Genomic DNA, 14,038 nt, shown 5'->3' on the forward strand with positions numbered 1-14,038 from the left:
CTGTCTGATCTCTGTCCGATCGCATTCAGTTGAAGCGGGACGCTTTCTGAGCATCATCTGATTGTTGTAGCGGCACAGCCAGGACGCGAACGTTCCCTGTCGATCACTTTGGACTTGGGTGGTGATCGTGAACTTCCTGCCTCTAATTTGTACCACATGTATTTTAACGGACATAATTGTCTTTACATATCTAAGATTTGAATATTTTCTGTCAATCAGCGTCATTAACGTTACGATAATCTGCACAGAGTTTTTAATTCTAGCGCCCGCCAAATCGCCAAGACACACATTCGAAAAAATATGCTATACTTGAAAACAACTTCTCTTGCGGAGCAAACGTCAGTAGTCGTATGTCAATAAATCTACAGTAAGGAAAAGTAAATCTATTTGAGTAGTCTAATAGAGATTTATTTTTTAGATTGGTTCCCTGACACTAAAACAGTTACGTGTATGTGACAAGGGTGCATAACCAAAATTCGCCGTCATTCGCTTGAAGTTTAAACTAGACAGAAAAAGGTCGGAAACTACTTTACTAATCTCACAATATTTCGACATCGGTAGCACTGTATAAAATGTAAGTCAGACTATGTTAAGCTCTGATGACGGTTATATATATATATTCTCATATTTTCCCACCGGTTCATGGTAGGTAGGGGTGGTCTCCGTGGCCTGAGGCCAGGTAACATGCTGGCTGGCTGCCGGTCGCATGTATCTCTGGGTTATGACGACGGTTTAGACTTAGACTTAGCTACGATTTTGCTAAGACCGTTTCAAGATTCAGTTTCAGACCTAATCTTAGCTAAGCAAAATCTTAAAAACTTAAGACAAAATTCGTGCTCAGCAAAATTTGAGCTAAGACCCCTTTCATGATCCCGGGGCCAGTACACCAAATGCTTTTGTGAAGTCTGCACAAAGCACAGAATATTTTTTCTTTGGATTTTTTCATATTTGCCTTAACATATGATTGACAAATACGTTATCTGTCGTTAAAAAGTTCGTTCTGAACTGCTGCGCTGATGTTTTAAGATCGTTTTCTTCCAAAAATGTTCTTATAATCGGTCATTTAAAATGCTTGTCAATAACTTACCAAACCAACTCAGGGATATTATCAGTCTGCATGAATTTAGGTCAGATGGATCATTTTTATTTTGTTGTAGATTGGTTTTATTATACCTGTTAACCATGATTCGGGAATAATACCAGAGGCGAATACCAGATTAAAGAATTCAGTACATAACGTGGCTGGTAAATCGACACTGTCAATGATGTAGTCGTTTTCTACATTATCTCAAAATATGTTACTTGCATTCCAGCCTGCAATGTAATAATTGAAATCATCTCCGTCTTTTTAAAAAGTCAAAGACCCTGGAGATGTCCGGCAATCTTTTTTCTATTTTGTTGTACGTTGCTTATTTAATATTCTCCGAAGATATTTGGGGATTGTTTTATATGTTTATGAAAAGCTTCAGACAGTTGGTTATCATAATTTCGAATATGCGTTTCTATACATATTTGAAGAAGCTTTCGAATGCTGTTGATAAACACTTTTATTGCTTTTGTGTACTATTTTTCCTTAAAAAATATATTTGGCTTTCATAAACAATTTTCTTGCCTTTTTGCATCAATTTCCGAACTATGGTTAGGTAGGTAGGTAGGTAGGTAGGTAGGTAGGTAGGTAGGTAGGTAGGAAGGTAGGTACGTAGGTAGGTAGGTAGGTAGGTAGGTAGGTAGGTAGGTAGGTAGGTAGGTAGGTAGGTAGGTGTCTAGCCCACAATCTGCTGATTCTTGTTCCAAAATTAAACGAAGACATGTAGAAACAGATGCTGTTTAATCACCAGATGATGAAAATATCGGACAAAATCCAGATTCATTGCCACCACTTCTGGTTGTGGAAAGAATAGATGGCAACCTACTCAAGGTCAACCCTTTCGTTATTTCAAAGGCAAAAGAGGGAATGTGTGGTCATGACAAAAACGTCGCTCGTCTCTGTAGTGGTTCCATACTGGTGGAATGTGCTGGGGGACAACAATCTATAAATCTGCTCAAGGCACATTACCTTGCAAATACAGAGATTGTTGTCTCTGAGTACAAATCACTGAATTCATGCAAGGGTATTGTCCGGGATCGTTCCAAATGTCTGTCAGACATGTCTGAGGAGGAAATTGTGGCAGTGATAAAGCCTCAAGGTGTTATCGCAGTTAAACGATTCACCAGAAAAGAACATGACAAGATCATTTAAACCAATGCTTACCTTTTCACATTTTCAAAACTTCCAAAATCTACCAAAGTCAGCTATTTCAACCTGGATATTTTTGTACCAAGTCCATTCCATTGCTTCAAATTTCAGATATTTGGAAATGGTGCCGGATCCTGTAGAAACTCTCCATTTTGCTCCCGGTTTAGTGAAAAACATGAGAGCACCGATTGCACAAATGTTATTAAGGGTGCAAACTGCAATGGTGAGCACATGTCATCTTCCAAATCATGACCGAAGTTTGAAAGAGAAAGCAAAATGAATACAATAAAGTACACGAATAACATGTCATTTTCTGACGCTAAAAAACGTGTTGCAGAACCGTCACCACCAAATCCTTCCTCGAAATCATATTCTACCACAGCATCCTCTTCTATCAGCAAAGTAGATAATGACTGCCAGACAGCCATATCCTGGGTCTCAGACAAACAAACTCTCTTGTTTTCCATTTGTGAAGAATCTGCTTCTTCTGAAACACAGACCGAGATTCAATTGAACCCTTTGCCTCGCAAAAAAAATCTCTGCCTGAGACACAAAAAGACCCTCTGCCTCAAACATAACCAGAGCCACACTATGAAGTACATCAATCCATTTGACAAAAAAAGGAAAATAGTTTAGAAAAAGAATTAAGGGCACTGAAACATGTTGCGGTACCAGTGCCTTTTACGACCTCCATAGAGGTTCATAATCCGTATGAACATCTGCAGATGGATGTCACTCGGCAGCTTATGGAAATTGCCCCAGATCACCTCTTGAACCTCCATGATTTCTCAAAATATCACACAGTAGTGTAGTATGAGACACATGTGACATCAATAACAACACTCACTCACTCCTGGCTAAACCCCTAACTACTCTAGTATAAGACACATGTGATTACAACAACAACAACACTCACTCACTCCTGGCTAAACCACTAACTACTGTAGTATGAGACACATGTGACATCAATAACAACACTCACTCACTCCTGGCTAAACCACTAACTACTGTAGTATGAGACACATGTGACATCAATAACAACACTCACTCACTCCTGGCTAAACCCCTAACTATTCTAGTACAAGACACATGTGATTACAACAACAACAACACTCACTCACTCCTGGCTGAACCACTAACTACTGTAGTATGAGACACATGTGACATCAATAACAACACTCACTCACTCCTGGCTAAACCACTAACTACTGTAGTATGAGACACATGTGACATCAATAACAACACTCACTCACTCTTGGCGAAACCCCTAACTACTTCAGTATGAGACACATAAGATATCAACAACAAGACTCCCTCACTCACTCAATCACTCACTCCTGGCTAAACCCCTAACTACTGTAGTATGAGACACATGTGACATCAACAACAATACTAACTCCTGGCTAAATACCTAACTACTGTAGTATGAGAGACATGTGACTTTGTTAACAACATTCACTAACACTAACTCCTGGCTAAATACCTAACTACTGTTGTATGAGACACATGTGACATCAACAACAACACTAACTCCTGGCTAAATACCTAACTACTGTAGTATGAGAGACATGTGACTTCGTTAACAACATTCACTAACACTAACTCCTGGCTAAATACCTAACTACTGTTGTATGAGAGACATGTGACTTTGTTAACAACATTCACTAACACTAACTCCTGGCTAAATACCTAACTATTGTTGTATGAGACACATGTGACATCAACAACAACACTAACTCCTGGCTAAATACCTAACTACTGTAGTATGAGAGACATGTGATGTCAACAACAACAACACTCACTTCTGGCTAAACCCCTAACTACTGTAGTATGAGACACATGTGACATCAACAACAACACTAAGCTCCTAAATACTGTAGTATGAGACATCAACAGCTACAATCACTTATTCCTGACTGGCTACTGACCCCAGGTATCCCAGAGTCTACTTACCTCAGGCGTCTCACTATCTACTTACGGCAGGTATCCTACTAGCTACTTACCCCAGGTGTCCGACTATTTACTTACCCCAGGGGTCTCACTGGCTAATGACCCGAGGTGCCCCACTGTCTACTTACCTCAGGCGTCTCACTGGCTACTTACCTCAGGCGTCCCACTGTCTACGTACCTCAGGCGTCCCACACCGAGGTGCCCCACTGGCTACTTACCTCAGGCGTCCCACTGTCTACTTACCTCAGGCGTCCCACTGTCTACTTACCTCAGGCGTCCCACTGTCTACTTACCTCAGGCGTCCCACTGTCTACGTACCTCAGGCGTCCCACTGTCTACTTACCTCAGGCGTCCCACTGTCTACTTACCTCAGGCGTCCCACTGTCTACTTACCTCAGGTGTCCCACTGTCTACTTACCTCAGGCGTCCCACTGTCTACTTACCTCAGGCGTCCCACTGTCTACGTACCTCAGGCGTCCCACTGTCTACTTACCTCAGGCGTCCCACTGTCTACTTACCTCAGGTGTCCCACTGTCTACTTACCTCAGGCGTCCCACTGTCTACTTACCTCAGGCGTCCCACTGTCTACGTACCTCAGGCGTCCCACTGTCTACGTACCTCAGGCGTCCCACTGGCTACTTATCTCAGGTGTCCCATGGGCTACGTACCTCAGGCGTCCCACTGGCTACTTATCTCAGGTGCCCCACTGGCTACTTACCTCAGGCGTCCCACTGTCTACGTACCTCAGGCGTCCCACTGTCTACTTACCTCAGGCGTCCCACTGGCTACTTACCTCAGGCGTCCCACTGGCTACTTACCTCAGGCGTCCCACTGTCTACTTACCTCAGGCGTCCCACTGTCTACTTACCTCAGGTGTCCCACTGTCTACTTACCTCAGGCGTCCCACTGTCTACTTATCTCAGGCGTCCCACTGTCTACGTACCTCAGGCGTCCCACTGTCTACTTACCTCAGGCGTCCCACTGTCTACTTACCTCAGGTGTCCCACTGTCTACTTACCTCAGGCGTCCCACTGTCTACTTACCTCAGGCGTCCCACTGTCTACGTACCTCAGGCGTCCCACTGTCTACGTACCTCAGGCGTCCCACTGGCTACTTATCTCAGGTGTCCCATGGGCTACGTACCTCAGGCGTCCCACTGGCTACTTATCTCAGGTGCCCCACTGGCTACTTACCTCAGGCGTCCCACTGTCTACGTACCTCAGGCGTCCCACTGTCTACTTACCTCAGGCGTCCCACTGGCTACTTACCTCAGGCGTCCCACTGTCTACGTACCTCAGGCGTCCCACTGTCTACTTACCTCAGGCGTCCCACTGTCTACTTACCTCAGGTGTCCCACCCCGAGGTGTCTACTCTTCCCAGGTGTCTCATTGGCTACTGACTCCATGTGCCCCACTGTCTACTTACCCCAGGTGTCTCACTGGCTACTGACACCAGGTGCCCCACTGGCTACTTACCCCAGGCGTCTCACTGGCTACTTACCTCAGGGGTCTCACTGGCTACTTACCTCAGGTGTCCCACTGTCTACTTACCTCAGGCGTCCCACTGTCTACTTACCTCAGGTGTCCCACTGTCTACTTACCTCAGGCGTCCCATTGTCTACTTACCTCAGGCGTACCGCTGTCTACTTACCTCAGGTGTCCCACCCCGGGGTGTCTACTCTTCCCATGTGCCCCACTGTCTACTTACCCCAGGTGTCTCACTGGCTACTGACACCAGGTGTCCCACTGTCTACTTACCCCAGGTGTCCCACTGGCTACTTACTTCAGGTGTCCGACTGTCTACTTACCTCAGGTGTCCAACTGTTAACTTACCCCATGTGTCTCACTGGCTACTTACATCAGGTGTCCCACTGTCTACTTACATCAGGTGTCCCACTGGCTCCTTACCCCAGGGGTCCCACTGTCCACTTACATCATGTGTCCCACTGTCTACTTACATCAGGTGTCCCACTGGCTCCTTACCCCAGGTGTCCGACTGTCTATTTACATCAGGTGTCCCACTGTCTACTTACATCAGGTGTCCCACTGGCTCCTTACCCCAGGTGTCCCACTGTCCACTTACATCAGGTGTCCCACTTTCTACTTACATCAGGTGTCCCACTGGCTCCTTACCCCAGGGGTCCCACTATCTACTTACATCAGGTGTCCCACTGTCTACTTACATCAGGTGTCCCACTGGCTCCTTACCCCAGGGGTCCCACTGTCTACTTACATCAGGTGCCTCACTGGCTACTTACCAAAGGTGTCACACTGGCTACATACCCCAGGTGTCCTAATGTCTATTAACCTCAGGTGTCCCACTCGCTTCTTACCCAAGGTGTCCTTCTGTCTACTTACCCGAGGTGCCGCACTGGCTACATACCTCAGGTGTCCAAATGTTTGCTAACCTCAGGTGTCCAACTGTTTACTTACCCCTGGTGTCTCACTGGCTACTTACCTCAAGTGTCCAACTGTTTACTTACCCAAGGTGTCCAATTGGCTACTTACCCCCAGGTGTCTCAGTGTCTAATTATCCCAGGTTTCTCACTGGCTATTGCCCCCAGGTGCCCCACTGGCTACTTACATCAGGTGTCCCACTGTCTACTTACATCAGGTGTCCCACTGTCTATTTACCAAAGGTGTCCTACTGTCTACTTACATCAGGTGTCCCACTGGCTACTTTCCAAAGGTGTCCTACTGTCTACTTACCCCATGTGCCCCACTGTTTACTTATCCCAGGTGCCCCACTGGCTACTTACCCCAGGTATCCAACTGTTTACTTACCCAAGGTGTCCTACTGGCTACTTACCCCAGGTGTACAACTGTTTACTTATCCCAGGTGACCCACTGGCTACTTACCCCAGGTTTCCCACTGGCTAATTATCCCAGGTATCCAACTGTTTACTTACCCGAGGTGTCCTACTGGCTACTTACCCCAGGTGCCCCACTGTGTACTTACCCCAGGTGTCCTACTGGCATCTTACCCCAGGTGTCCTACTGGCTACTTACCCAAGGTGCCCACTGGCTACTTACCCCAGGTGTCCCACCGTTTACTTATCCCAGGTGTCCTACTGTCTACTTACAACAGGTGTCTCACTGTGCACTTACCCAGGTGTATCACTGTGTACTTACCCAAGGTGTCCTACTGTGTACTTACCCAAGGTGTCTCACTGTGTACTTACCCAAGGTGTGTCACTGTGTACTTACCCAAGGTTTTTCACTGTGTACTTACCCAAGGTGTCCCACTGTGTACTTACCCAAGGTGTCTCACTGTGTACTTACCCAAGGTGTCTTACTGTGTACTTACCCAAGGTGTCTTACTGTGTACTTACCCAAGGTATCTCACTGTGCACTTACCCAGGTGTATCACTGTGTACTTACCCAAGGTGTCTCACTGTGTACTTACCGAAGGTGTCTCACTGTATACTTACCCAAGGTGTCTCACTGTGCACTTACCCAGGTGTATCACTGTGTACTTACCGAAGGTGTCCCACTGTGTACTTAGCCAAGGTGTCTCACTGTGTACTTACCCAAGGTGTCCCACTGGCTACTTATCCCAGGTGTCTTACTGTGTACTTAGCCAAGGTGTCCCACTGTGTACTTACCCAAGGTGTGTCACTGTGTACTTACCCAAGGTGTCCCACTGGCTACTTATCCCAGGTGTCCCACTGGCTACTTACCCCAGGTGTCTCACTGTGTACTTACCCAAGGTGTCCCACTGGCTACTTATCCCAGGTGTCCCACTGGCTACTTAGCCAAGGTGTCTCACTGTGTACTTACCCAAGGTGTCCCACTGGCTACTTATCCCAGGTGTCCCACTGGCTACTTAGCCAAGGTGTCTCACTGTGTACTTACCCAAGGTGTCCCACTGGCTACTTATCCCAGGTGTCCTACTGGCAACTTACCCAAGGTGTCTCACTGTGTACTTACCGAAGGTGTCTCACTGTCTACTTACCCAAGGTGTCCCACTGGCTACTTACCCCCGGTGTCCCACTGGCTACTTACCAAAGGTGTCTCACTGTGTACATACCAAAGGTGTCTCACTGTCTACTTACCCAAGGTGTCTCACTGGCTACTTACCCAAGGTGTCTCACTGTGTACATACCTAAGCTGTCTCACTGTGTACTTACCCAAGGTGTCTCACTGTCTACTTACCCAAGGTGTCCCACTGTCTACTTACCCAAGGTGTCCCACTGGCTACTTACCCAAGGTGTCCCACTGGCTACTTACCCAAGGTGTCTCACTGTGTACATACCCAAGGTGTCTCACTGTGTACTAACCCAAGGTGTGTCACTGTGTACTTACCCAAGGTTTCTCACTGTGTACTTACCCAAGGTGTCTTACTGTGTACTTACCCAAGGTGTCTCACTGTGTACTTACCCAAGGTGTCCCACTGGCTACTTATCCCAGGTGTCCCACTGTCTACTTACCTCAGGTGTCCCTAGGCTACTTAACCAAGCTGCCCACCTGGCTACTTAACCAAGCTGCCCAACTGGCTACATAACCAAGCTGCCCCACTGGCTACATACCTCAAGTGTCCAACTGGCTACTAACCCCAGGTGTCCCACTGGCTACTTACCCCAGGTGTCCCACTGGCTACTTACCCTAGGTGTCTCACTGTGTACTTACCCAAGGTGTCCCACTGGCTACTTACCCCAGGTGTCCCACTGGCTACTTTCCTCAGGTGTCCCTAGGCTACTTAACCAAGCTGCCCCACTGGCTACTTAACCAAGCTGCCCCACTGGCTACATACCTCAGGTGTCCAAATGTTTACTTATCCAAGGTGTCTCACTGGCTACTTACCCCAGGGGTCCCACTGTCAACTTACCTCAGGCGTCCCACTGGCTACTTAACCAAGCTACCCCACTGGCTACATAGCTGAGGTGTCCAACTGTTTACTTACCTCAGGTGTCAAACTGTTTACTTATCCCAGGTGCCCCACTGGCTACTTATCCCAGGTGTCCCACTGGCTACTTACCCCAGGTGTCCCTATGTTGACTTACCTCAGGTGCCCCACTGGCTACTTATCCCAGGTGTCCCACTAGCTTCTTACCCCAGGTGTCCCACTGTCTACTTACCTCAGGTGTCCCTCTGTTTACTTACCCAAGGTGTCCCACTGGCTACTTACACCAGGTATCCAACTGTTTACTTACCCCAGGTGCCCCACTGGCTACTTACCCCAGGTGTCCCACTGGCTACTTACCCCAGGTGTCCCACTGTCTACTTACCTCAGGTGTCCCTAGGCTACTTAACCAAGCTGCCCCACTGGCTACATACCCCAGGTATCCAACTGATTACTTACCCAAGGTGTCCCACTGTGTACTTACCCCAAGTGTCCACTGTGTACTTACCCCAGGTGTCCCGCTGTCTACTTACCTCAGGTGTCCCTAGGCTACTTAACCAAGCTGCCCCACTGGCTACATACCTAAGGTGTCCAACTGTTTACTTACCTCAGGTGTCCAACTGTTTACTTACCTCAGGTGTCCAACTGTTTACTTATCCCAGGTATCTCACTGGCTACTGACCCCAGGTGTCTCACTGGCTACTGACCCCAGGGGTCTCACTGGCTACTTACCCCAGGTGTCCCACTGGCTACATACCCCATGTGTACCACTGGCTACTTACCCCAGGTGTCTCACTGACTACTTGCCCCAGGTGTCTCACTGACTACTTGCCCCAGGTGTCCAACTGGCTACTTACCCCATGTGTACCACTGGCTACTTACCCCAAGTAACCCAGCAGGTGTCCAACTGTGTCCAACCCCGGGTGTCCTACTGTCTACTTACAGCAGGTGCCCAACTGTGTCCAACCCCGGGTGTCCTACTGTGTACATACCCCGGGTGTCCTACTGTCTACTTACAGCAGGTGCCCAACTGTGTCCAACCCCGGGTGTCCTACTGTGTACATACCCCGGGTGTCCTACTGTCTACTTACAGCAGGTGTCCAACTGTGTACATACCCCGGGTGTCCTACTGTCTACTTACAGCAGGTGTCCAACTGTGTACATACCCCGGGTGTCCTACTGTCTACTTACAGCAGATTTCCAACTGTGTACATACCCCAGGTGTCCCACTGGTTACTTACACAAGGTGTCCCACTGTCTACTTACCTCCTGTGACAGTGGAGGTGACTGCTCGTCAATCGTCGATGCACGGTGTCCAATCTAATGTGTCGCTGGTGTGTCCCCATGCTCTGTCGAGCAGTTTCCGCATCAGTAACAAAGCGATCTTGAAGATGCTGTCGCACAATCTGACGATCATGACGTCGGGTGGTGACCCTTGGTCTTCCACTACGTGGTCGGTCATCTGTAGTGTTTGTGGTCTGGTACCGTTGCTGGAGCCTGTATATGGTCCTCACGTGGACTTGATACACGTTGGCTACTTGCCGGGCGGTTTGTCCAGCTTGCAATCGTCCAAGGGCTTGGTGTCCCTGATTTCTTGTCAATCTTGGCATGTGGTAGCAATTCAATAACGAATGAATGTTATCCGATCTGGGTGCATTTTAATAGGGCAAGAAATGGGGGAACTCATCGGGTTACCATGGCCGTTGTCTTGATGCGTTTGCGCAATCAGTTATATTGTCATCTGCTTTATGTTTTAATCATTAAATTTTATTTTTCCGGACAAGGTTATATTAAATTTTAGAAACTTTTGACATAAGTTACCCAGATATTAAAATGACAACTTTTCATGCAATGTTACTTGGGGTGACGTTTTTTTGCGGCTCAGTATATAATATGATGCGTCTGGAGATGGTACAGCTTATGTGAAAAAGTAGGGATTATTTTGTTTTGAGGTGACACTACAGGAAACTACACCAATGTCTGGCAATGTAAGTAAGTTATTTAATTCGCAAGAACATTTCCCCATGAAATCGAGCTCCAAAGACAAAACATTGTGACAGTCATGAAGCCTGTGTTCTCGGACATAACGTGCAAGAGGTGGTATGCCAGATTCACCATCATATTATTGTTTTCTTGAAAGCAAACTCTCAAGAGCACTTGATCAAACAATGTAATCTTTAAGATTGATCTTTGCGACGTTTGCAATGTGCTGAACGTTTACTTACCCATAGCGCTGCACGTTTCTCAATCTGTCATCAGCAGATTGTGGCCCGATAACAACATGCCCATAACGTCGATGATAGACGCCGCTCTATACGCCCAAGGGCAACAACTTCAACCTAGGACAGTTTAGTCAGAAGGATTGCATTAAGATATAGGTTGCAAACTGCATTCGGATAAGGGACATATTGCAACTGGAGAAAGAGCACATGCCCATATGTGTCATCCCCTAACTTACTGCACGTAAAATTGTTTTTGGAGACGTCCTAATGAGCGTTTTATGGTCGTTAAAGCTGTACAGCCGCATCGTTTATGGCTTTGGGTCCAAAATGTTGTTGGGTGGTATCACAATGACTGGCCGGACTGCGTACCTTATTGTCCATGGCAGAATCGTAGGCCAATACTATTGGGACATCATTGCACCAGATACTGCACGTGCTCATCGTGCCAGGGAATGTGACCCCATTTCTCCAACAGCAAAACATCCATGTAATGCCATGGCCGCACTCTGAACTGTCTTTGCCAGAGAAAATGTATATTTTATTGAGGAGGATTTCGTCAAATTCGAAAAGCGTTTAGTAGCAGGTATGGAAACATGAGTCTACTGCTATGATCCCGAGACACCATTCCACTTTTGCGGCAGCATCAAAGAAATTCACCAAGATCAGTGAAGAAAGTTATGGCCATTGTATTCTTGAATGCAAAGAGTTTGCAGGTCTTAGACGTTTACCACTTGGGTGAAACCGAGCGGTATGGTGCTGACAAACCTAAAAACATTATCGGTGCGAACCGGGATTCGAACCACGATCATAGGTTTCTGATACCTCAAGCACTATAAAATATGAATTGAATCGACATATCATAGACTGCAAATGATTGTCACTTACTAACGTGTTACCAAGATCGGATAACATTTATTCGTGATTGAATTGCTACCGCATGCCAAGATAGACAAGAAATCAGCGACACCAAGCCCTTGGACGATTGCAAGCTGGACAAACCGCCCAGCAAGTAGCAAATGCATTTCAAGTCCACGTAAGGACCATATACAGGCTCCAGCAACGGTACCAGACCACCAACACTACAGATGACCGACCACTTAGTGGAAGACCAAGGGTCACGACCGGACGTCATGATCGTCAGATTGTGCGAAAGAATCTTCAAGATCGCTTTGTTACTGCTGTGGAACGTGCTCCACAAGCCATGGGGACACACCAGCGACACATCAGTGCGGACACCGTGCATCGACGATTGACACTTCCACTGTCACAGGCCACACCGAGGACCGATTCTGACACCATGTCATCGCCGGGACCGTTTTCAGTTGGCAACACAACACCAGCACTGGCGCCACCAGCACTGGAAAAGAGTCCTCTTCTCAGACGAGAGCCGTTACTATATCTCAACAGCAGATTGCAGAGAGAGAGAGAGTCTGGCGACGCCATGGGTCATGCCATTCGGATGCTCCTGTTGTTGTGAGAGACTCGTGGGGTGGTCCGAGCATCATGGTGTGGGATGGAATAGTTCTTGCACAGAGGGTCGGTCCTGTGGTCTTCCAGAACATTGGTCAAGTGAGAGGCAATGGTGTCACAGCAGTTCAGTACATTGATCAAGTCTTGAGACCACACGCCATACCTCATTTCGCTGCCGCAACCATGGATTTCAGCATGATAACGCCCGTGCCCACACTGTGAAAGCAACCTGAGACTTCCTCCAGCAGAATGGCATCAGCACCATGCATTGGCCTTCCCTCAGTCCCGATTTAAATCCCATTGAGCACCTGTGGGACGAGATTCAAAGACAGCTGAATGAAGCCCGACCAAGACCGACAACTGAAGTTGAACTGCATCAGGCGTTCCTCAGTGTGTGGGCTCAAGTGCCTATGGCCTTCTTCAACCGCCTCATCCATTCCATGTATCGACGTTGTGCGGCAGTCATCAATGCACATGGCGGACACACGAGATACGTTTGCGGTTCAGTATAGATGGGTTTATAAATACTTCTGACAGTCCGACATGAGTTAGTATTTTTTACTGTTGCTATCCATTTGCATCACTGTCTTGTATCAAATATTCTGTAATTATTAGACATATTAGATAACTTTGTGGATCCGTTAAAATTCGTTAATTAAGGAGATAATCTGCTTAAGTACTATAGTTTTGAGTGATTCACTGCCAAGTTCCCCATAAAACATAACATTGGATTTTGAATTCCTCAGACCAATTACTATTTTTAAAACGTTCAATTGCATTTTCTCTATTATTTCTAAACCTTGAAAACCCCATATTTCGGAACAGAAGAGAGGGATTGGCACTACCATCACATCAAACGCCTTCAATAGACAATAATGGTAGGTTAACATTTCGTGCTCCTTTCGTTAGGCAGTACATAACATTTGTCGCGTTTGTTCTTAGTGATTTCATACAAAACACAAAGTGTATATTTCTGAGAAGATTTATCCTGAAATATGTGTAATTATCAACAATTTCCAGTATCTTTCCTCAAAATAAATTATTGATTTGGTTGATTCGACTGGGCCACTTCCAAAGGATATTAACATTTAGCTTCCATTGTGAGCAATATTGATTAAGGAATCTAATGATCAAAATTGGGTATCGCTAAATAAGACTAATACTAAAATGTCTTACCACACTGTGATGTCAATTCTTGATATACAAGCAAATACAATCCCTTTGAATCCTTGTTTTGTTCCTGTGCTTCATGCACAGTCTTCATCAGATTATTTATCTATTCCAAATATATTTTTTTACGTATATATCCGAGTTATCA

Source organism: Haliotis rufescens, unplaced genomic scaffold (genome assembly GCF_023055435.1).
Source record: "Haliotis rufescens isolate VD_foot unplaced genomic scaffold, xgHalRufe1.0.p SCAF_24, whole genome shotgun sequence".
Lineage (NCBI taxonomy): Eukaryota > Metazoa > Mollusca > Gastropoda > Lepetellida > Haliotidae > Haliotis > Haliotis rufescens.